The 24,703-nt window shown below is 37.5% G+C and overlaps 1 protein-coding gene across 5 annotated transcripts in view; it reads right to left on the bottom strand.

The window, feature by feature from the left end:
- The window catches only part of strbp (spermatid perinuclear RNA binding protein), an 85,592-nt gene extending 62,583 nt beyond the window's left edge, over positions 1-23,009 (bottom strand). For 4 of the 5 annotated variants that reach the window (XM_026219381.1, XM_026219380.1, XM_026219382.1 and 1 more), the window contains exon 1: positions 22,911-23,009. The gene's annotated coding sequence lies outside the window, so the exon portion shown is untranslated. Of the gene's footprint in view, positions 1-21,444; positions 21,592-22,910 lie in introns of those variants that run through there. The other variant, XM_026219379.1, reaches the window with a different exon arrangement.
- Positions 23,010-24,703: the final 1,694 nt, after the last annotated feature.

Genomic DNA, 24,703 nt, shown 5'->3' with positions numbered 1-24,703 from the left:
TTGCTAAAAATGTTGAAATAAAAGAATTCAGTTAATTGTCCTTATTGCCTGAATTCTTATAGTTAAAGCAGAAGGAAAAGCATAGCTACTGATGTGTATAAATTAGAAACAGTAGACCTACAGAAAATATTCCAGTTATGCTCCTTTTGGAGAATGGTTATAAGAATTGCAGTGAAATCTGCTTGCGTGTCTAAGTGGAAAACAAGTTTCCTAAAAAATAAGATTTATTTCCTTTAATCAAAATATAACTGGTTTCTTTCTTTGGATTAAGGAAATATGACCTGGTCGTGTTCTTGATGGGTTTCGTGCGATTCCTCCATTAACACAAAATATGTGATGCTTGGATTCAAAAACAAAGACTAGTAGAACATTAACGCCAACTAAATTTTGGACACCCTACAACAGTCTTGCAAAGAACACAATCACATATTCATTTTTGGCCAAGATTTGTTTTACTTCTGCCTTTTCAGAATGTGTTTCTAATGCGTTCATGAATTTGACTGAACAGCTTCTTTTCAGCGTTAATTCAAATGACTGTGAAAAGCCATAAAGTCTCCAGTGTGAACGAGTGTGAGTGAGTCCTAATTAACAGAGCCAGGCTTCGACATCCAGATGTTCTCCTCAGAGAGTGAACGACTGCATCTCAACACAAACGGAGGGATAAGCACATGGATAAAGAATAAAAAAAAGTAAAAAAACTCACATGAGTGCCAACACTTCTCACTTCATAAGCTCAGTTTTGAGTTTGTGCTCTTCAGTGTGTCAGGCTACAACATTTACGTGGTGATGCATTAACATTTCAACAACTGAAAATATTTGACCGAAAAGGCAAATTAAAATGTTTTTTTCTGGGAATTTGGGGGAAAATTGTTTTTTAGGTCAGACGGATCATGCTGTCAACTTACCAGAGGTCCCTCTTGATTTTAATATTGATATTTTTTCAGGTCAAAAAATGACATAGCCAAATTGCAGGGGGGTAAAAATGACTTTAGAAAGATGGGAGCATCATGTTATTTTTACACAGAGACTGGTTGCTCTGTAAGAAAAATCTGTTGACTTTAGCATATTTGTTGAGTTATATGCCAATGGTAACAGTTCAAAAATGGGAAAAAGCACTTCTTGTTCTTTTTCCTCCTAAGTTTGCATGCCTGTAACTCAAGAAGTATCTTAATATCCTTTTAGATTTTGGTTCTACTAGTGTCAGAAACCACATTTAGTTTTCAACCTTACGGATACAATTTGGACATGGAGCCACACTGAGATCCCTAAATCTCTGGAAATTAACATTCGGGGTGTTAATGAATAAACCCAAATATTTTTTTAAGAAACAGAACCTAAAATTGTACTGAGTGATCCTTAATACTTCTTGAGTTACAAGCATCTGTACAACCTGAAATGTTTCCAAATGTATTTATGGTAATGTTCTGGCAACCACAGCTACCCTGTTTTTACGACCAAATTCACAGATTATTTTTACAGTGCATCCTCTTTATAAACATCAATCATTAAAAGCAGTGTTTTTTTAAACTATATTTCTTGTGCTTAAAATAGCAGCGAGTTTCAGCCGTGATGAAGCGAGGATTCAGACAGTGTCATCACCAATGCACCTACGAACTTCGAAAGGTCAGAGGCATGCCTCTACTGTGAAAACCTTGTAACTTGTGAATGGTGAAGCCATTGAACACGTACAGCTTCTCAGCAGGTCCCAAGCGCCTTCCATGAGACCAGACGTGTCCAGCAGAGATCTCGCACAGAGCGTACCAGCCCTGTTTGAGCAATGAGGCGCTACTCTCCTCTGCCAAAGCAGGATTGTTAACCTGACTCCCGCAGACAATGGCTTAGCAAAGCTATTATAGCGAAGGCCCAGTTCTCTCCCTGCCTGAGAGGAAAATAATCCTCAACAGTATGTTTTATCTGACAGTTCGTGACTTTTGAACCTAGCTCATTCACAACACTGTTTGAGTAGTAAAGTAACGCTGGTTACTGAAGGCAGCAATTCGGTGAAGTGCACCAGAAGATTTGAAGTGTTTAACAGTAGCTGGTCTGGAGACAGTTTTCACATGAAGTTAGCCCAGAGATTAGCCGACTCTAACAGAACGCCTGATCTTGCTGAACGATTTAATGCCTTTGACTTTTAGTGTGGCATGCATGCATGTATTTATTTATTCATGAGATGATGAGAAGTGGGGGTGACCAATATCATTAAAGTCTCATGAATGTACAGACTTATTTTCATGGTATATAAAAAACACAATATATAGGCTATATTATTTTTTATAGACATCCCCATGAGAAACAATTACCAGCTGTAGATCACTGACAAGCTACTCAATATCTGTCACAGTGTCTGGACAATATCGCGTTCATTATTGAAGGCGATTCATCTGCGATAATGAACGTGATATTACGTAGCTTATCAGTGATCTATGGCTCTGTCTGTTAAATGCCGCTCCAAGCAGGTGATGGCGATTTAGTGCTAATCATGGAACCAGATTTACTGATTAGATGCGCATGATCATATCGTTAGATCTATCCCCCAGCCCTAAATATGATCACTGTTCTTCCTCACACAGAGTTTACATGTGTTGATGTCCACATGTTCTTGTTCAGGAAATGACAGTGGCTCTAGCATTTCTATTATAAAGAAGTAACCAAATATTAAAGATTAAGTGGATGTTTGAATTCAATCTTGTTTAGTCAATAAGTATTTGATCTCGCTGTAAAGTCAGGCCGTCGGCGCCCTCTGCTTGGATTATCTTGATTATATTGTTTTATTACATTATGTATTTAAACTGTTTTGTTCGATAAAACCATTTAATTAATAGTTTTGGCCTTTTATTTGAACCAATTATTGATGCCTACTTGAACCAATTGTTATTGCTATTCTATATGTATTTTAAGTCATTTTTAAAGTCTATCATTCACTTAGGTCTATTGTTATTACTAGTGATCGACCGATATTGATTTTTTATAACCGATACCGATACCGATTATTTGCATGTTTATGTACCCGATAACCGATATGCAGAACCGATATTTATTTACTGTTATACTTCTGTTTCTGACAATTATTACAACACAAATGAGCTGAAAAAAAAAAAACATTTTATTTATAACAATCACTCCCTCCTTGCATACAAAAAACTTTATATTTATACACAAATAAATAGAGGGGTCTGAGTCCAAAAAATGTAAGTGCACTGTTACTAAGTGTCTTTGTTTTAAAATAAAAGCTTTGATGAGGTAAAAAAAATAAAAACGGGTAAAAAAATAAAGCACAAAAATGATTCTAACATATTGGTGGGGGCGGGAGGGCTATTTAGGAGTGCATAGCTATTTAGTAGTGTAACTTAATAATCCCAGTTAAGCAGAACTAGGTTTTAGTGTAGAAAACAGAGTCTTTCAGCATTCTGCCCTGTAAGCCTGCTTCCTTCAAAAATTTCATGCAGTGGCCGTGCTTGAGGCTTCCTGATCATCAACCCAGTCAGGTGCTGAGAAATATGAACGAACTTTTATCCCGAGACTATATAAAATTAAACAGCACTTGTCAGTTGGCATTTTATGATCTAGATTCAATCTAACGTTAGATCATGAAATGCCAACTGACAAAGTGCTGTTTGACTATAACTTAATCAACCGCGATCGCGCATGGAGATAATAAATAAATAATTTCCACAAAGCGGTATATGTATATGTGTATTAGCGAAATAATTGTTATGTAGTAAATGATAATATAATCTAGTGTGTTTAAACAAGATAATCTTGTCAAAAGTTTCATTCAGTGGCATTGCTTGAGGCTTCCTGATCATCAACCCAGTCAGGTGCTGAGCAATATGAACGAACTTTTTTTCCCGAGACTATATAATGTTAAACAGCACTTGTCAGTTGGCATTTTATGATCTAAATTTAATCTAATGTTTAATCATGAAATGCCAACTGACAAAGTGCTGTTTGACTATAACTTAATCAACCGCGATCGCGCATGGAGATAATAAATAATTAATTTCCACAAAGCGGTAGGCTATATTTATATGTGTATTAGCGAAATAATTGTTATGTAGTAAATGAAAATATAATCTAGGGTGTTTAAACAAGATAATCTTGTCAAAAGTTTAATTCAGTGGCCGTGCTTAAGCCTCCAGATCATCCGTCAGTTGCTAATATGAACGAACTTTCTCTTCTAGACTAATGGAGAGCAAATACAACAGATAGAGAATTAAATTCAACGCTTTTATTTTCAACATGCACTCATTCATGTCTGTTTTATTTAATTCATGTAAAGATACGTCTTTATTGGGGCAGGACATGACGAACACTACGTGACTCAATGAGTTCGTCTCAATTGTTTAGAAACAAGCTGCATAAATTAACTATATCAGGAATTTATGTCTCAGATCTCATTTGTGCATGTCTGTTATGTTAAATAAAGTTAATTAATTAAAGCAAACCAAGTAGAACATATACTTTACCTGTGCACTGAGTTGTTGTTGACTGATCTCCTCAGACGCCCGGGCTGCAATGGCGGAAATCTCAAAACGGCCACAAGATGGCGCCGTAAATCGGCGAATCCGATATTACAAAACCGATACCCGATTATGGAAAAATGCTTAAATATCGGGAAAAATATCGGTAAACAGATACATCGGTCGATCACTAGTTATTACCACAAATATATATATCTGATTACTCGATTAATCATCAGAATAATCAACCAATTACTCAACTATCAAAAATATTGTTGATGCAAAAAAAAATTTGTGGCATTTTTTTGTTTTTATGGTGAAAAATGTTTTTGTAAAATCACTGAAATGTTTTAATAATATTTCCAAATTGTGAATTTAATTCATATAAAAGTATAAAAACCTTTTCCACTTTCCCATTTCCATTTTTTGATGAACTATCCCTTTAAGCTTTGCATTGTCCCACAGATGAAGAACTTCATTCAGCTAGTTCAGTAACATCAACTTCTTGTTAGTGTGAGAGTGAGAGAAACACAAGCTACTCAAATCTGGCCTGAACTGGAACAGTGGACCTAAGATCGATAGAAACTCAATGGGTCAAGCTTCGCCCTCACAAAGAGTTCTCTGTTCATCGTTTAAAAACACGTCCCCCTGCTCAATACAGGAATCAAACGAGGGCCATTCCAGCTTCAAACTTTCATAAAATACACTCAATGTCTGGGGCTCATTTGCCCAAGAGCCTAAATATTTACCATTGCATGTTCTCATATTTGCATGTTCACGCCAAAGAAATCATACACCGGTTTAGCACACCAATTTAAGTCGGGCAGAAAACTGTGACTCGATTCCTGAAATAAAGATGAATTACTAAATTAAAAAGTGATGCAATTATCACTACTGAGGGTTAAGGCCGCCCAGATTACAGCAGTTAATCCAGTCATGTAAGAGCATCAAGAAGTGCATTGATCAAATGAAGCTAGAGTTAAGGAACAAAGCAGGAGAAAAGTCCCTCTTCCGTACATCACACTTTACACAATCTGGGCCATGCCCAATTATTTTACTCCTGCAGTTACCATGGAGACTGGCTCCCTCCCACTCCTGGGTGTTAAGAGACACGGTGTGGTTTGTGTTGTCACTCTCTGCTTCACCACCACAACATGAAACAGCTGCAAACTCAAAAGGTTGACTCAGAAATCCATGAGTAGCTGAGCTCATCTCGGGGTGTATGGAGTGTGACCGATGGTGTTGAGGAAATCAACAAATCTGGAATGAACAGACACACTGTATCATTGTACCAACCCTTGTAACTTTGAAAGCTACAATTTGAAAAAGTAAAACCGAATTACCAAAAAATATAATATAATAAAATTAACCGAATTTGATTAGTCATTGAAGTCAAATCACTTAAATTATATTAAACTGACATATAAAAGATTGAATATCATAAAACTTAAAAAATCTAGTTATAATTGGTGAAATTATTTGGATTATTTTAACGAATTAATGACTAATGGAAAAACATTTTGCCATGACATACAGGGCATATTTTTATAAATGTATGTATTGACATTCATATTTTTTTTGTCCCAAGTAAATACTTCTGTCATTTTGGAAATAAGTATTGTTCACAAAAAAGTTTATATTTATTTGGCACAAATACAAAAAAGTACAAGATCTTAATAATGGTGACATTATTAGACTTGAAAATTAATAAAATAATAATAATTAGAAATGCATTCTATTTTTATTTGATTTAGATAAAAGAAAAATGAATAATTAAATTAATTAGTGATTTGTTTTTTGAAAACTGCATGAATGTTTGAATTGAACAGTTAGACCAGAACGCTCTAACATTGGAGTAACGTTACACCGCAATTTTTATTGGGAAGATTCGTTACTGGAAAAACTACACTTTTCTGAAAACTAATCAGCTACAGTCACACTACAGATAGTTTAGTGGGTAGCATCACTACTTTTCGTCTAAAAGCTCTGTATAAGGCTATAAGGTGAGAGTGTGAGAGCAACGGTCTCTAACGGATCCATTTTGCATGTTTCCACGATCCTGGTACTTGACACGGGAGTAACCAGCAGAAAGCAAGAGATACCTAAAGCCTGTAATCAGCTTGACATTAAAGGCTTATAATCAGTGAGGTCTCTGTGTCCTAAGCTACTGCTGCTGAGATTCCTCTGTATATGACTGGAGACATCTCAGGCCACACGCATACGGTCAGACAATTCTGCATCCTGCGGTGCATAGTGGATCTGACCAATCAATTTAAGACATCAGCACTGCACTGGCTGGCAGCGTGTTCAAGTTAACACAGTTATATCTTATGTAAATGTAAACAGCCAGGAAAAAAGCTAAACATAACTAATGTGTGTCAAAATATTGAATGTGTGCATTAGGCCTTCCAGTGTAAATGCAGCCCCTGTGACCTCTCGGTAAAAGAGGAGGTTAGTAATAACGATCGAGGTTTACATCAGTTCAGACTCAGATCTCCAGAGACTGCACCATCTTCTATGAATACTGCTAAGAGTGCATCCACAGACAAAGATCATTTTTGTGCACACACCAATGTACGCATGTGTGCTTATTGTCAGTGCATCTGATCAGTTACACTGCAATCTTGAATCATGACATGGAGCAATGTTTATCATAGCTTACATTAATCCAACACTTTGAAGTGGCCTTTGATTCCCATCCTCCTCAGAGGCTGAGGTGGGGAGTTTTTTCTAATAGGCAAATAACTACTCCTTGACCCACTCTCCATGCACCAACACCTCCTCAATCCTGTAATAAATGTGACAGAAGAATGAAAAGAGATAAAAGCAAAGACAATGTGAGGACTGCCATTGTTTTATTATTTTAATATGTAAAAATAACTTCAACCGTAAGGCAAAGTAGGTCAGAGAATTCCCAAGGAAGCGCAGAGAGGCAGCTCGTCGTATCACGGCAGAAACAGAGCTCAGCTCAACCCAACTGTTCAGAGACCTGGACAGCCAAATTAGCACAGAAACACATTAAACACTGGTCTTGCCAGCCATTCCTAAAGGCTTCATTCACCTGGTGAACTTCTGTTGAAGTGGGCATATCTGCTCTGAACCGTTGTTGGTCTATGTGGACACACTCAACTTAAATCAGTCAATCAAGGCCATTTATAGAAATTAGGGTAAAAGAACTAGTGGTCGACCGATATTGGTTATTTGACAGCCGATTCCGATATCTTGGAAAGCAGAGGACTGGTAGCTGTAAAGCCGATATTATGTTATTTTAATTTTTTATTAATATTTAAGAAAATTTTAAGCATTTGACAATGATAAAAATGAGTAAAATAAACATACTTTAGATGACAAAGTATTTTTCACAAATAAATATTCAATACAAAATATTATTAAAAAGGAAGTAAACACTGTAACCAACAGGGCACTCAGTATTCTGGGAAGTTTGTGTTCATTGGGAATCATATTTTTCAAATAAAGAAAGGGTAACACTCATTTTACATTAGGGCTGTCAACGAATATTCTAATTCGAATATATATTCGAATTGTTAAAAAAAATATATATATATTTTGAAGGTGAAAATTAATATTCGAATAATAAAAAAAAAAAGTGGAAAAAAACGTCCGCGGTAGTAGAGGCGTGGCTGTCTGTTTTGCGAGTGGGCGCGCTAGCGCGCCTGAGGGTTCAGGGACAGGTCACAGGAGTCGCACTGTCTGGCACAGAATCACTGCTGAAAGTTGACACGTCTTCATGGAAGATGGCAGCAAGTGCAGAGCCCAACTCGACCGCAGCAGAGAAAGTGAGGTAAAATTGTTGACCAACGAGATAAAGTTTTATGCAAGCTATTTAAGATACAGTTAGCATACCATCGACCACTAGCAACATGAGGTCACATCTCAAAAATGTGCACCCAAATGAGCATGGCATAATGTGTGGAACTCCAGCTAAACAGTCACGTCTTGACACTTAACGTTACTTTGCATCGCCCGCCACAAGCTCTTTGTCTGCAACACGACAAGACGAATAAATATAATTTTGTTCATTTGTAAGGACATGAGACCGATCAGTATCGCGGTTGGGGCACACTTCGGGGAGTTCTGTCAAGCAATGGATCCGAGGTTTGATTATTTATCGTTTCATGTCAAGGAAAATGTCATGTTTACCACAGCACAGCTCGCTCGGAGCATTCAATGTCAGTTCTATATGCTGTAAAACTTCAATTAATATTAATAAAATTTGTTTCAATCACTGAATAAAGCCTGCTATATTTGGGACAACAGTCGGGACCTTAAATTGCTTGCACAAAACTCTTGATCAGCACTCAAAATGTGTTTGTTCATTTAAACCGTTATGTGCAGAGAACGTGAGGGTGAGAGAGCGTGAGGTCTGCAGTCTCGGACATTAGTTGATTTCCTTGTTTTTGTGTAGGTAATACATTGTCAAATATGTTTAAACTTAAATAGACTACCTATACAAGTAGTTATGTCTCTTTGTATTATTTTGTCCTGTTATTGACGTAATGCGCGTCATTTACAACATGCGCAACCAGATGTTCGAATAGTTTGAATATTCGTGTTTTTTTTAGAGGGAATATTCGAACGTCATTTTTTAGCTATTTTGACAGCCCTATTTTACATACAGCACACAGTGAATATGACATTAATATGACAGTGGACAAATGCATAAAGCGGAGCATGATTTAAAATCACGAGTTTAAAGTTTAAAGCATTCTATTCACAAGGACCGACCGTCACACAGAGAACACACGATCATGATGGATAAAAATATACACTGCACAAGATCTCACAGATGGATTTGACTAAGTTTACAAATTTTGTGAAATTAAACGTTTCTTAGCCATTCAAAGATTTGTTTAAATGATATAAATGTGTAATTGCTTAATGCTGACGGCAAACGAGATAGTATTAGAGTGTTTGCCTTTCTATTACTAATAATATAAAAGTAATCGTTAAAATACTTTCTGTATACATTAATCTATAATAGTAGATACATTCGTATACGATCAGATTATTAGACAGACTTCCATCCGTATTAGACAGAACTGTTAACAACGACAGGTAACATAGGGAGAGTGTGTCCGCTTTCAGCGCCATCAAAATAAAAGTCAGGCGCGCCGTCTAAATAAAACCCCCCGCCTCAAACACATCAGCCAAGCAGAAAAATGTATCGGACAATGCCAATATTTGTTAAATGCCAAATATCGGCTGATATATCGTCAGCCACTAAGAACTGCAATAAAAAAATAAATACCTATGCAACTATCCATCCTGATAACCAACGTGAATAATTTTGGTACATGAAGGATAGATAACCATTAGAGGTCTGTTACACAAATCAAAGTACTAGACAAAAAAATAAATTCAGAACTGTACTGGATTTCAATTCAAAAATGCAGAATGTGAAACTTATGTTTATTGAAGTAAAATGAAATAATTCAACAGTTCTTGAAGAATGTACCCATTTAAAATGTGCAATCCACATTCAGAAAGTCTATTTATGCATTTGTGTTTTACCTAAATTAATAATTTTTGCTGGAGTTAACTGAACGTGCAGGGCAGGGGCTTTCTAGTTCCCATCATGCTTTGCATAGGACTGGATAGGGAGACTAAATATTGAAATTCAGTGATATAAGCAGGATCAACACATTTAGCATGTTTGTGTCGCTCTTTTATTGCTCTTGTATCTAGTATTAAACAAATATTTATTTCAGTTAATTTGACATCTACTTTTATTAACCTTAACTCAGTTTTAGCTTAACTCATTTAAGATCCAGCCATTGAAAAAAAAGGATGCATGTGTTTGTGGTGCCACCAGATCTGGGTATCCACATTAATTTGTATTAATACCCTGCCGTCACAATGTTAAATCCTCTGCTCATCCACAAGCCCAAAAGAATGGCTAACATGCGCATTTACCCTCTTAAATCAATTACAGGTGCAAGAATAGAGCTGCTATTTATCTTGGCATTGCCGTTCACATCCAGCATGTTTGTTTATTTCCCTGAGAGTGACAGGCACTTGAAGACTCCGCTCTGGTCCATAAATAGACAAGAGACTAGGAGCGGGTCAAAATTAGCAGCAGCTGACAAAGCTCTCACTGTGACGCAATCAGGGGCAGCGACCAGGTTTACTGCTCTACATACAGTAAGACACTAGGCCTAGATGATTTAACATGCTAACAAAGCTAACCCGGCTACTGCCACCCACGTTAAGCCTGATCAGTGAATACTAATCAGAAGAGACTTAAAATTAATCCAGCCAGGATATAACACATCCATCGCACAGATTAAATGATGTCCCTCTGGGGTCAGTCATGTGCAGAGCGTCCTATGCATTAAGGAGAAAAAAGAAAACCAGCAAATGGTATTTCTCTGTGTATAGAAGTAACCTACCTCAGATACAACCATTAGATCCCTGCTGTTAGGGAGCACCCCAGAGTCTTATAGGAGAGAGAGACATTCTGGTCTCCTGAGAGAGAGGAAGGGCAAGACTTGCCAATTCAGCCTATTCACAGTGTAACAACTGCAGTACTGCTGAGGAAGGGACACAGGTGTATCAATACATAGGACATAGAAAGAAGGGAACTAGAGAGAGTTCTAGGGCTCTAGACTGCGACCAAAATGGTTGAATATGCAACAAAGTGCTGCACAACATTAAAACATTTTAATAATAATTTGGTTATTAGTTGTACTATTATTATATTTAGTAATATATTTCTTTAAGTTAAACCAAACTTTTATTTTGAAGGGTTTCCGTGAAGACCTTTGATTTTCGTATATATGATGATATTTCTCAAATGAAATGGTGAAATGCTCATGAATGGCTCTCAGAGAAGTTCTAGAGATTATGTTTATGTGTTCTTGTTCTCGTATATTGAGGCGGCAGAGGCTGAAAACACTGCGTCACATGTGCTTCAGTATGTGTGTAGTAAACGAGACACATCTGTCCCATTCATTCACACAGAGACACGCAGAACATGCAGGATTTAGATTGAAATAGTCTTTTGAGGCTTGTCCTAAAAACAGTCACTGTTGTCACTCATGCGGTAGTAAAATCGCCACCTCCCATTGAAAATAAACGACTTGTGGTCACCTTGACATTGCATATCTCTAGCAGTGCCGTCGATTTCCATCACTCAAGACCCTTAGGCAGCTTTTGGCTCTTGCACTGTCCTCCAAAATGCCAGTTCACCTTGGCCTGAAAACATCACTGCACAGAGGATCCAGTCTCTTAGCCGAAAACCGGTGTAAGCCTACATATGTGTGAGAGGAAGCCAGTGAGAAAACCCTGGGATTTGTCAAACCCAAGCAATGAAGGAAATATATGCAGCACAGGGTGTCCCTTTGCGCAAGGGAGATTTCCAATTACTCACTGCTCCTGAGAGCTTAGCAGGTGGCCACAGCTATCAAGAGCCATGAGAAAAGTTAAGAAATTCAGTTCCTAAGAATGACATCCACAGTACAGAAAATGCTCTTTTTGGAAAATTTGATATTCAAGAGCCAAAAAAGGAGTCTAGCTGAGAGATGAAAGGTAGAAATCATTATCGTAATGTGAAGTGAATCGGTGTTCGGTGGAAAACACGGGCTTGTCTTTATGAGCACTGTGGAAAGGTTCGGGATGTCATTAAAGAAGAATCATTTGGTGCATTCTCAGTAAAACTGACCCTTTTGTCCCTTTATCTTTCATGGACACATCTAAATGCTGTGGTTTCAAGAAAGCAATTAGAAAAGAATAGCTTTATGACTAATCTAAAATGACTTCACTATTTGCCTTCACCTTTCTCCAAATGGTTTTGACCATGAGTCCAGTAACTTTCTGTTCATCTTCCACCACAAGAATCAATAGAAAAAAATTAATTCAAGTGAGAGGTTAACATACATGGAAAATTAAGCAAAGATGTTTTGGTGTAGTGTTTGAGGTGATGAGAAGCAAAAAGTGGGGGTTTGGTTTTGCAGGGATACGGGAAGATGCCAATCACAGGAGTACTGGAGTGAAAGGCAACCGAGGCAAACCTGTTTCCATCACACACACGGTATGAATTTTGTCATGAATTGAGAAAAAAACCTATACTGTATAAAATAAAAACCTCTCCAACTCAAACATTTCTAGTGACTGGTTACATCTAAATGTTTCAATCGGAATTAAATTCACACTAATTCAACTTGGCCAATCGAAACATTTAGATGTGATCAGTCCATAGAAAAACTTGAGATGGAGAAGTATGAGTACTTTTTTTACAGTGTTGTACAACCTTCACAGCATGTTAAAACATCACATGCTTACTTGATCTCGACAGACAGTATCATTAAATATCAGTATCATTATCATTAAAGACTCCAGCCTTGATATTTGACCATCATTATTATAAAACTCGGTAAGTGGCCCGTTTGCATGAAGCTGGCTGAACAAACTTGAGTTTTTAGATTAGGTTTAGAGTTGACAAAACCTAACAAATCCAACCTGATCCAGATCCAGTGATAAGCTACAAAACCGACAGAATCCTGAAACAAAACAAAAAAATAAAGAAACTGAACGATTTTTGGTAAAACTGAACCACACTACCAAATGATTAACTGGTTTTTTTAAAACACTTCAAGATATTAAGATATTACTAATACAGTATTATTTAATTCGGTCACCTTACAGTACACACACACACACACATTTGTTTCATACTGGAATTTTTGTAATGGGTTGTTATATCACAAATACATCACTAAAAGCCTGGTCTTTTTATAACTCATCCACTTATGACTTCAACACACCCACATGCCACACAAATCCAGAACCGAGCAACATTACCAATTACCCTTAATGAACAGACCGACAGTCATAATAGGGTTTCAACAGCCACGGCTGTTCTGAGAACAGTGAATAAGATCACTGTCAGATAAGTGCAGTTCTGTCACAAAAGTACAATTCAGAGTGAATCACTTCCTACAATTAAGTCTGGCAGCTTAATTCTCACTACAATAACTCACACACGCCACTGTGGGGTAAAAAGATCTGGGCAGAACTGCATCACGGCACAAAGGAACAAACGTGGCGGGGCGAACGCAATAACTTGTCTTTATCAATATTCTGCTCACTCGTCGTTTATAGGCTAAACAGAGGGCTCTTTCATCTGTCTAATAGCGTGGCCGGCAAACGCACCAGGCGCAATATAATTGGTTAATTCTCCAAGGAGGCAAAGGGTTCACAACCATCGAGGCAGAACAAATCAAAGTATCCTACACCCCCTCCTTCTTCCTCTTCATCTACCCTTCTCTTTCTATCTCTCTATCGCTCATAAAAATTGGCCTGGTGATGCCACCGTGCTGGAAACCTCCTTTATTAAATTACGCACACTATCAGATGGGGAAGCACTCTGCCTTCCAGCCTTTAATTGAATATCTGGATCAGCCATGACTGATTTTTTAACAAGGAGGTCAAATGAGTTTTAATTGCTACATCCAATAACAATTAAGCGACCAGAGCTTTGTTAAAAATAAAAACTGAAAAAAAGGCAGCGTGAGTGTAGTATATATCCTTAATCATAATGCAACCCCACAAAGAACTGCTTTTAAAATGCAACATGCTTACAATCAAACTCTAATGCAAAGTTTAAAATAGTTGAGTACATTACAGGATTCTGTGTACATTAGAAGCTTTCTGAATGCAGTGCATTGTGCTCTGTAGTCATGTCTAACACAAGCACATAGATATTAGAGGGGATGGGTTTTGGAAGAGATACCATCACACCATCCGAATCTTACAATTAGCAAAATCTTCTTGGGTCAATAAAAACACAGGTGTTTCGAGAGCAGCAGTTAGTTTGTCTTACTGACAGAAACAAATGTGCATCCTGAAATGCTCTGCTTTCGCTGAATACGTTTAGACTAAATCCACAAAGAATTTGTGTGTATTTGTGACAGTCCTGCAGAGACAGACATTGTCTTTGAATCCAAGTTCAGCCGCATTCATCACTTCACATTTCACTTCATTTACGGTACCTGATTATTGCAACTGTAATTTAAACAAACGTCTAATCCTACGTGTTATGCTTTGCGGCAATTCATCCTGCTTTGGGCATGAATGATATCTTAAATTCCACCGCTTTCCTGTACAGCGATGAAACTTTTCAAATTATGTGTGATAAAACCATAAAAAGTTTTACATAGGCAGCAAGTTTAGAATGAGCAAGCAAAATCTTGTTAAAATCTCTTAAAAATAGCTCCCAAATATATATATATATATATATATATATATATATATATATACAGTCTTGTTCAAAATAATAGCAGTACAATGTGTCTAACCAGAATAATCAAGGTTTTTAGTATATTTTTTATTGCTACGTGGCAAACAAGTTACCAGTAGGTTCAGTAGATTGTCAGAAAAGAAACAAGACCCAGCATTCATGATATGCACGCTCTTAAGGCTGTGCAATTGGGCAATTAGTTGAAAGGGGTGTGTTCAAAAAAATAGCAGTGTCTACCTTTGACTGTACAAACTATTTTGTACAAACATTTTTTTTTCTGGGATTTAGCAATCCTGTGAATCACTAAACTAATATTTAGTTGTATGATCACAGTTTTTTAAAACTGCTTGACATCTGTGTGGCATGGAGTCAACCAACTTGTGGCACCTCTCAGCTGTTATTCCACTCCATGATTCTTTAACAACATTCCACAATTCATTCACATTTCTTGGTTTTGCTTCAGAAACAGCATTTTTGATATCACCCCACAAGTTCTCAATTGGATTAAGGTCTGGAGATTGGGCTGGCCACTCCATAACATTAATTTTTTTGGTTTGGAACCAAGACTTTGCCCGTTTACTAGTGTGTTTTGGGTCATTGTCTTGTTGAAACAACCATTTCAAGGGCATGTCCTCTTCAGCATAGGGCAACATGACCTCTTCAAGTATTTTAACATATGCAAACTGATCCATGATCCCTGGTATGCGATAAATAGGCCCAACACCATAGTAGGAGAAACATGCCCATATCATGATGCTTGCACCTCCATGCTTCACTGTCTTCACTGTGTACTGTGGCTTGAATTCAGAGTTTGGGGGTCGTCTCACAAACTGCCTGTGGCCCTTGGACCCAAAAAGAACAATTTTACTCTCATCAGTCCACAAAATGTTCCTCCATTTCTCTTTAGGCCAGTTGATGTGTTCTTTGGCAAATTGTAACCTCTTCTGCACATGCCTTTTTTTTAACAGAGGGACTTTGCGGGGGATTCTTGAAAATAGATTAGCTTCACACAGACGTCTTCTAACTGTCACAGTACTTACAGGTAACTCCAGACTGTCTTTGATCATCCTGGAGGTGATCATTGGCTGAGCCTTTGCCATTCTGGTTATTCTTCTATCCATTTTGATGGTTGTCTTCCGTTTTCTTCCACGTCTCTCTGGTTTTGCTCTCCATTTTAAGGCATTGGAGATCATTTTAGCTGAACAGCCTATCATTTTTTGCACCTCTTTATAGGTTTTCCCCTCTCTAATCAACTTTTTAATCAAAGTACGCTGTTCTTCTGAACAATGTCTTGAACGACCCATTTTCCTCAGCTTTCAAATGCATGTTCAACAAGTGTTGGCTTCATCCTTAAATAGGGGCCACCTGATTCACACCTGTTTCTTCACAAAATTGATGACCTCAGTGATTGAATGCCACACTGCTATTTTTTTGAACACACCCCTTTCAACTAATTCAACTAATTGCCCAATTGCACAGCCTTAAGAGCGTGCATATCATGAATGCTGGGTCTCATTTGTTTTCTGAGAATCTACTGAACCTACTGGTAACTTGTTTGCCACATAGCAATAAAAAAATATACTAAAAACCTTGATTATTCTGGTTAGTCACATTGTACTGCTATTATTTTGAACAAGACTGTATATATAGATAGATAGATATATATATATTTATTTATTTTATTCACAGTCTTTTGTTCCAAATAAATGTATGATCTGCACAGTACACTTCCAAGATTCAAATAATAACAAGAGCATAAAAGACATTTCTAACCATATAAGAAAGATGTAATGCGAGACAATATTTTCCATAAAAGATTAGTTTTGGTACAATCAAATACAGGAAACACTGTTCTCAGGTCAAAGTTTATTTACTGTGTTTGCCAAATTCAATAAATCAAAAGTAGCAGCACATGGCTTCCTATAAACACTAATCATCTATGGTTTTTAATACCTTTATAGCTTTATAATGCAACTTTTATTGTTTTATAGCCTGTGTGGTGCAGATAATGATTTGTTTATCTCAGAGTGTTTCGAAGTGCTGCCGTTTCATTGAATGCATGTGTGTGTGTCTGTCTTCAGGGAATGGCGACCCACTGTGTCTCTCTCGCTCTCTGACTCTCAGATGCCTTACAAGGCCATTCCTTCCCCATGCCTGTGTTAGATCTGGTTTCTGCTCATCCCTGGATCCATTTCCGCTGCTCCTGTCGGCACATCAGCTGCCTTAGAACCACACACGCACGCAGGAATACACAGACTGCCTGTTGACACAGTGCAGGGCACTTTTCCATTGCACACCCCCTCAAGGAGCTCCAGTCCCATTGTGCCCTTCCTTTAGTATGCACTCATGACCAAGTGTACACATGTACCCTGCTCTCTTTGATCCCAAAACAGACAACCATTTAACCAGCAGTGCAGCTTAGCAGATTGGAAACTATTAATTCCAGGTACCTAGCAAGTTTAGCTTGGACCAGTGTTTCCAACCCCTCTATCAATGCTGCCACTAGATCTAAACCACCACGGCAAGATACATTATTTTACATTCAATTATTTTAATTTGCAAGTTTGCAGTTTGAATGTAATTTAATGAGGGTTAATAAGGGTAATAAGGGAAAAAACGTAATTTGGGAAAAAATAAAATGGATTTCATAGGGCCCTAAGAAAGGAAAAAAAATTACTGTATCATATGACCTCTTTAAAATGTTACATGAATAGTGAAGCATTATTAGCATTAGTAATTTATGTTCAGCTAAATCATTTTGTTTAGAATGGTTTAGTATGGGGTTTAAACTGAATCCGTTGCACAGATATAAAAAGGTCTGTTGTGTTCATGGGGAACTGGGTTCAAGCTCAGCCTGGATCTTGTTCTTGTTATTTGTTTTTTTTGCCACACGATTTCCTTTCTCTATACTTTTCTGTCAATTCTCCAATATGCTGTCCAATAAACTGCACAAAATCCAGTAAATTAATAAAATAATAAATCTGTAGGTTTCTTTGTAGTTACTTTGCTCTTTGCTAGATTTTAAATTTGTGCTACATGCCAGTTCTTTTATGGGATTGTTCACCCTTCCTCATTAGTCAGACGGAGTTAAATTCAGCAGCCAAGATTCAGTTGGCACAGTGGGACGCAATGCCCATACCTGGTTGTTGTTCAGTTAATGCCAAACCTGTGACAAACAATGTACAATGTACTCACAGAAGACCACAAGTACAGGGAACCTTGCTTAAAAATGCTTCTCATTTTGGAAAAAATAGATGAGCTTCTTCCTTTCTGTTCGGTTCTCCCTTTCTCAAACAGTCTCACCAGAAAGGCTTTCTTTGTCATGCAAACAGCAGACAGTAAATCAGATGGCAGACGGCAGAAGGGAGGATGGTGTGGTGCAAGGGCTCAGGAGGAGGAAGTGGGCTTTGGCTTGAGTCGAGCTCAAATTCCCCCTCTGTTAGCAATGTCAGCTTTTCCCATCAGCTCCGAGAACGGGCCAAGAGTTGCTCCGATCGGTTAGAGAGCCATGGAGAGACAAAAAGGTGGAAGAGTCAGACAACAAAAGAGACAGATGAAGAAACACTTCATCAGGTGGATCCCATTCTGTCAATATCCTGCAAATCTATATTGTGCACTATTTGCTTTCTGCGTGATATTCAGGCAATAATGATCTGAGAGAAAAGAGACTTCTTTAATTCTATTAATCTGACCACAGACTTTGAGAATGAAAAATGAAAAAAAATTAACTGCATTAAACAACATAGACATGCACTAAACTGGAGAAAAAAAAAAAAAAAAAATGACATACTCCCAGACATACAATCTAAACATCAAGAAATAATCACTAAACCTCCAGCTGGTAAAGTGAAGTAAACACTAATAAATTAAAGTACCCACATCAAATTAAAGCAGAGAAAGCGTGTTTGAATGCACCTTGATTCTGTAATATCAGCCAAAAAGGAAGGACAAGGCAGAGTGATTTATGAAAAATTGCAAAGACAAACAATTTCTTTTTATTTGCCTTAACATGCACCAATGACTTGTGTGCACAATGAAGTTAAGAAGTTAAACAAGGTCAGTTTTGATTTGATGTTGATTTTAAGATTAACCCAAGATTGAATGAGGAGGAATGTTAGTAAATCATCAAAAGAAGATTCGTAATCATGTTTATTTTGCCTCTCTAAATCCCCGCAGACGCCCAGCGTGACCTAACGATGCTGAAAAGTCAGCTTCATCTGCCACTGTCGACTCCTCTGCCCTCAGGACATGAAGCATAACTTTACTGGTTATTCAAGCACTAAACCCCTGCAACAGCCTGTGAGTGTCAGACTTAGGCCTTCTGGGAGCTCTGTGGGACACATAGAGAGACGAAGTCTGGGTGAAACAAAGACAAAGAGTGACCAGAGACAAGACACATCCACCCTTTGACCCCCAGAGCATCTGTCCTCTCTCCTCTGAGCTGAATATACCAAAGGCAGACTAAACAACATCGGTCTCGCATGTCTCACTGTACAATAGACATCTTTAGACTCTATAACCAACACTGTACGATCAATACAGTGAACATCACTAGGTAACACACATTGCAGTTTATATCTGTGTTTTCATACTTGAGTTTTGGCACAAACAGCTTGGACCATGCAGCACAGAAATGAGAAATAAATAAGTTTCAACTTGTCTCTCTCTCAAAGGAATTCGGTCCTTACAAACAAGTGCAATCTTTCGCATTTCAACCTGAAGCAATGTGATAGCCACAAGCTATTTTCAGCCAACGTGCCAAGCAATTTCTAAAGCGTTTCAGATGCTGGACTCACAGCAGCATGTTTGTCTCTGACGGAGAACAGCGTGTGTGTGTGTGTGTGTGTGTGCTCTTGTTTTTGTGACATATCAGGACACAACTCTGTATAATGACATAGGTATGACACAGGTATTACAAGGAGAGGGTGACTTATGAGACATAACCAATGTCCCCATTTTTCAAAACGCTTATAAATCATACAGAATTAGTTTTTTTGAGAAAGTAAAAAGTTTCCTGTGAGGGTTAGGGTTAGGTGTAGGGCCATAGAATATACAGTTTGTACAGTATAAAACCATTGCGCCTATGGGATGAACCCACTTTTCACAAAAACAAACGTGTGTGTGTGTTTGAGAGACGGAAGCGACACATGAGCTGATCGCATGAGGAAACATGTAATACAGTTATGCTCTTTGTTCTTGTAATCACACAGATCACATGAACGTGACTATGGAAGTCAAAAACATAACCTCACTGCATCATACCTGTGTAACAAGTTAACTTCAGAAGGAAGCAAAAACTGATTTATGTATGAACACCTTTACATAAATTAACCATGCAACCATAATTTCTGCTAAAATATTAGTTACTCCATGTTATGATATAATGATAGACGATAGAATTAGTTTATTACAGTTCTACAGTACTAATAGTATTCTGTCAGGGTGCGGACTTAGGTTTCCACAGAGTTTGCTAGGAATGTCTATTTTTAATATATTATATATAATAGCCCAGATTTGACATCTGATAGGACACGTCATATCATATGCATAGCAGATGAACAAACAATATGCCCTTCAAATGTAAATTAACATATCAAAAAAACATCTCCATGATGTATATGTGCTATAAAGAATATTAATATAATAATTATTTTTTATCATTATATTATTTATATAGTTATTTTTTATCATTATTTATTTTTTATTACTATTATGTATTTATTAATATATTATTTAACAATATGTAATACAACAATAAAGAAGAAGAATCTTAGAGGCATGTTGTCACCAATATTTAAAGCTATAAATATATGCAATTAAAATGTATATTATGTATATATTAAGCTATAGGCTATACATTTTACATTTGTATTAATATATTTTTACCATTCCATTGCTATATTCTCACTTCCATGTGTTTCCAGGCCTGGACATTAAAATAATGGGTTGTCATCGTGGCTGTGGGTAAACTTTAAGGAAAACATCGATAGTAGGCTAGATTTTTGGAGCGTATTTTAACCAAACAGAGCGGACGATAGTTCCCACAAGTGTAACATTTGTGCTATTCGGCTATAGAAGTCCCTTTTCACTCAATCGATTCCAGGCTGAAAGAGACGATACGAGTTCAAATGAGTCTCCAGAACAGCGCAGACCGATTCAGTTCGATTCGCGGGAGTGTCGTTTCTTTGAAACGGTTATGATTCACTGGCAAGAACCGACTCACAAGAACAATTGGTTCACATCGCCAGTACAGTGCTGACGGGGTGTGAAACTGCGGAAGTCTCTCCACAAGACACCTGCTGCAAGATGATCATCAACCTCGACTAACTGACTCTACATATCTGTGTATGTTAGAAAAAGATAACGAAACAAACCCACAGCACGAACTATAATTAAGACACACACATTCCCCACTGACACGCTAACTGAGACGATAAACAATGTGGTTAATAAAACAACAATGTTGTTCTCTTTCTAACTTTTCAAAACAAGAAGAACCGTTAGTAAACATGCAGTTGATAAAGCCACGTGCAACACGTCTAAATGAGGGGGTGAGAGAAGCTACTTTTTAGCGCTGGAGAAAGAGAAACTAACTGTTTAAATGGAATGTATCGCACGCGCTGAGCCAAACGAGTCTCGAGCGCGTTTGTGCGCGAATCTTCCGGGCTCGCGCAGGAGAGAGCCGCAAACACGAGCTCTGAAAGACTCAAAAGCGCTACTTACTGGTGAAAGAAGAAATGTTTTATAATCCAAACGTATCCCCAAAGTGTACGAGTCGAGGTTCAGACCAGTGTTGTGGTGTCAGCAGTACTCACACGCCGCCTGCTGCCTCTCAATCACGCGCACTGAGATGAATAAGGAGCGCGCAGAGGCGTGCACGAGCTCAATTCATTATTCACACGGAGGACAGTGGACTGTCCTACCCAAGTTTCCCAACATCGATCTTCTGTGGTTTCACCTCAGTGCCTGTTTTATGTGCAATAGTTACGGGATCATTTTAGTAGAGACTGACTTGCTATTAGGTTGCTATATATATATATATATATATATATATATATATATATATATATATATATATATATATGTATATATATATATATATATATATATATATATATATATATATATATTCAAATGAACACTGTTAATGTCTAAATGTCTTATAAATTAATTATAGATATTGTACAGCTTCACACATCCTGTTCTTTTAAATATAACTAAATGTCGCTGGCGTATATTTAAAATATTACATTATAAAAACCACTATATATTTTCCCTAAACACATCCATTCTCATTTCTAATACACAAATGCAGCATGATGTACAGTGTTCTTTACGTGAAAACAGAATAATGCAGATGTTATAAAAATGTGAGATTTGCTTTATTGCCAAACATAACTGAATTAAATAGAAAACTTGACACTTTTAGTTTTGTCCCAAAGTAGCCTTCTCAATTTGTGTTAGCCTGCTCCGTTAAATTCATTAAGATCCATTAAAATTAAGATTAATATAAAAAAACAAAACGGGTTTTAGACTAGACGTAGATTAATCTTGAATCAGGAATTGTAATAACTCCTCAATAGGCTATAGGTCAACTTTGCCCATCACAGGTGTGTGCAGATTCTACAGGACAAAAGGGAGGGCTAATGCAAACAAATGGCACTCTTGGTATATCACAACAAAATTACACAAATGAACACGACCAAAGTTTATGCTGCATGGCTAAGCGTTCCTTCGCCTCTAAAACAGTCTCACATAACAGTTCGGTGTTTGTTTCTCTCCTTCAGCCCCAGATACAGCCTAATAAATTATTCAACTACAGCAGATGCACCAGCACAACCCCAGTATACCCAAATGCAGCATCTGAAAGCGCGAGGTGAAGTTAAATGCATGCGCGTGCATGTAATTCCTCCATTTAAAAGCCGATACAAAACCCATCGTCCGAGGAGCGACTGCATTGCATTGCCTGAAAGCATCAAAGAAAGCTACGCTAAACTATGAATCGATGTAGCTGATAGATGTGCTCGGATCCGCAGATAGGCTACATCACCCAATACCAGCAGCACATATGCGGATTGACACAGATGCACATGAAACAGTCATCACAACAACGCGATTCGCTTTAAACCCATCTTTATGGCGCTTTCAGCACCGCAGGATCTTAAAGTGTCCCGAACGGGATGAATTACCGTGGTTTGGATGGCCGCACACCCTCGCTGGACCGATATACCTCCAGTCAAGTGTTTCTCTCTCCGCTTGTCTCTCTATCCGCTTTCCAACTGTCTCAAGTATTTGGACTACGGGCGCGTTCACGTCATGAAATGCGCGTGCTCTAATTGGAGGGCTGCTGCTCTGCAACAACTGATACAGTGTTACAGTGTTTCACCTGGTGAAACATCTATGACTTAAAGTGCAAAGATAGATAGACAGATAGATAGACAGATAGATAGATAGATAGATAGATTTACTTTCTGCAAATCATTTAAATTTTCAGTTGTTAAATTTGAAACAAGAACTTCAATGTAATTAACACCAATGTATTTAAATTCACAATATATGAAATGACTGAACTTTAAAAATAAAAAAGTATAATGTTATAAAATTGTATAATTTAATGCTAAGACACTTTCATTCATGCAGCCTGCTCGGCCTGGACAAGAAGTCTCAGATTCACTGTTCTTTTAGTTGCATTGTGGACCATGTAGCACATCTTGTCAAATAGCTATAACAATCCAGTAAGGGGATTATATTTGACGAGATATGCAGTGACTTCGATGTTTGACAATCAGTATCCAGACAAGCGTATGAATCCGTTCCATCCAGAGTTCAACTGCATAATCCAGTCAAGGGTATGAAAACAGGTATGAGTGCATTGAGAATAAATCAGTAGTGTGGTTGTTCTAGTATAGATGGCCAGAAGGAATGCAGAGTAGTCCGGTTCTCAGAGTTACAGTAGGAGCAGTTTCAACTTTGAACTTTGGCTGTTTCAAAGCAAGGGTGAACACATTTGGCTGGTCTCTCCTGAAGAGCAACATACCAATGACACCGTCTCTACACACACATACGCACAGGTTACACTGTTTAAATTCCTGTTCATTTAAGGGGTGTGTTTGTGTGATACTAAGAGTCTCTGCTTACGCACAAGAACAAAAAGCATATTGCCCTATAGACAAACACTTCTCTAAATGGTAACACTTTAGAATAAGGTTCCATTAGTTAATGTTAGTTAATGTATTAATTAACATGAACAAACAATGAATAATACATTTATTACTGTATTTATTCATCTTCGTTAATGTTAGTTAATGAAAATACAGTTATTCATTGTTAGTTCATGGTAATTCACAGTGCATTAACTAATGTTAACAAGCACAACTTTTGATTTAAATAATGCATTAGTAAATGTTGAAATTAACAAGAACTAAGACTTATAAATGCTGTAGAAGGATTGTTCTTGCTTAGTTCATGTTAACGAAAGTAGTTAACTAACATTAACTAATGGAACCTTATTCTAAAGTGTTACCCTCTAAATGTACGTACAGTCAAACATACACAGAGGGATTTAATCGAATATAACATAAAAATAAACATAATATTACAATAGGGTTTCAGCACTGCGTGCTTGAACCCCTAATAACCCTCTCCCCTCTAGAACAGCATAATGCCCCCAGTCATCTATATAAGAGGTGACAATCTAATAAGCATGCATGTTTTTGCATAAATGCATAAATTAGTGAGCTTCAACCTGCTATATTATAATTTGATTACACCAAATCCTCCCTCTGCAGTGCCAAAACTGTTTCTAATCTCAACATCATAATGTATGTGATAAAATTGAGACAACGAGAACCCAAATTATAGCTACTACTATGCATCCACAAAATTGGAATGATAAAATGATATTAAAGGGGGGGGGGGGGGGGGTGAAATGCTATTTCATGCATACTGAGTTTTTTACACTGTTAAAGAGTTGGATTCCCAT

The sequence above is a fragment of the Carassius auratus genome, chromosome 35, assembly GCF_003368295.1.
Source record: "Carassius auratus strain Wakin chromosome 35, ASM336829v1, whole genome shotgun sequence".
NCBI lineage: Eukaryota > Metazoa > Chordata > Actinopteri > Cypriniformes > Cyprinidae > Carassius > Carassius auratus.
The sequence above is the reverse complement of the archived record's forward strand: the minus strand, read 5'-3'. Positions and strand labels throughout refer to the sequence as shown.